We start from the raw sequence: 1,584 nt of genomic DNA on the forward strand, positions 1-1,584 counted from the left end.
ATTTTTTCTGTAAAAGAAAATCAAAATAAAACCAATAATACATAAAATAGTATTAAAAAGGTAAATTAATTATTATAATGATTAGAATGATGAATTTTATTTATGGGATACTAACTTTTCAAACAGTTCTCCTTGCAAAATGAGAATTGCATTTTAAAGCCAAAGAATTTTAGATTTTTCCATGTTCATTTGCAGAAGCAGCAACTTTTTTCAGATTTTTTTTATATTAAGTTTTCCCAAACTTTTATTTCATAAGATAGTATTCATCCTTCCATGAATGTGGGTTTTTTAGTCTAAGTTTTAAGATTTTTTTTCATAATTTAACAAGCATTCAAGTAAAGTTTTGGCCCATCCTTTTATAGATGTTCATCACTTATTTACTTGTGTGAATCTTTTATGAGCCATTAACATAAAAAAAAGGAAAAAAATAAAAATATATCAAGGATCAAAGATTACTACATAATATCTCTTCTTAGCTAGGGTCAAAATGAAATTTTGAAGAAGACTCACTAACAAAGCAGCAACCTGTATCAAAGAAGACAGGTTAATGCTACATCTTACTGTGACCGACACTTCCTAAAATTCACCCATCAAACTCACACGCTTCTTTCACTTAATTTTTCTCTCACCTCTATGAAAAATTTTTTATTTTAATATCAAAGAGTAAATAGAATTTTACGTTAATATTACAAAAAATGAGGTTTTACAGTATTATGAGAGTGCTATTCTGTACAAACACAATACGCAGAACACGTATTGTGCTGACAATATGCAATCTGTGTATTTATAATACGTAATTTGTGTATTGTAATTTAATATTAAAATAATACAATACGTAATTTATGTATTGTAATTTAGTATTAAAATAATACAATATGCAGTCTGTGTATTATCTTTATAAATTAAAAAAAAAATATGAACTAACAATCTGTTTTCTGCAAATTTTATAGCTCTGAGAATTTTATAAAATACCGCAGCTTCCAATATTAAAAGATTACACTAATTTTTATTCAATATCTAAAAAAATGAACCTTTATGGGAGCACACAAATTTTCTAAAAGTCCTCTCAAGCTTCTCTAGAATACAAACCCAAGAGAAAATAAATAAAGGTATTGTGATTTTCTTGCTACTTTGGTTAAAAATTTGAATCGTTTGTTTGCCTTATTAGGTAATTGATTACCAACTTTTACGTCAAGTTCTCGCGTGGCTCTAAACCTATATATTCGATCGGTTCCGCTACGTTACCAACAGCATATTTGCCAATTTCTGCCAACTCTTATTTATAATTGTGTTTCATGGAAGTGTGTTCATAGATATGTCTAATAAAAATGTCTTTTTTATAGCGGTGTTTAATAGAAGTGTCTTTATAGATATATTTTCTGGATGTGTCTTTTTATATATGTATTTAAAATATATTAATTATTAGACACATCCACAAACACACTTCCATAAAACACAATTATAAATAAAAGTTGGCAGAAGTTGGTAGATAGTATATTGGTACCCTATACTTTTCCATATTCGATTGGAAAGGCAAACGTGCATGATGACGCTATGATATACTATGCATATGTTTGATATTAT

Source organism: Arachis ipaensis, chromosome B07 (assembly GCF_000816755.2).
Source record: "Arachis ipaensis cultivar K30076 chromosome B07, Araip1.1, whole genome shotgun sequence".
Taxonomy (NCBI): domain Eukaryota; kingdom Viridiplantae; phylum Streptophyta; class Magnoliopsida; order Fabales; family Fabaceae; genus Arachis; species Arachis ipaensis.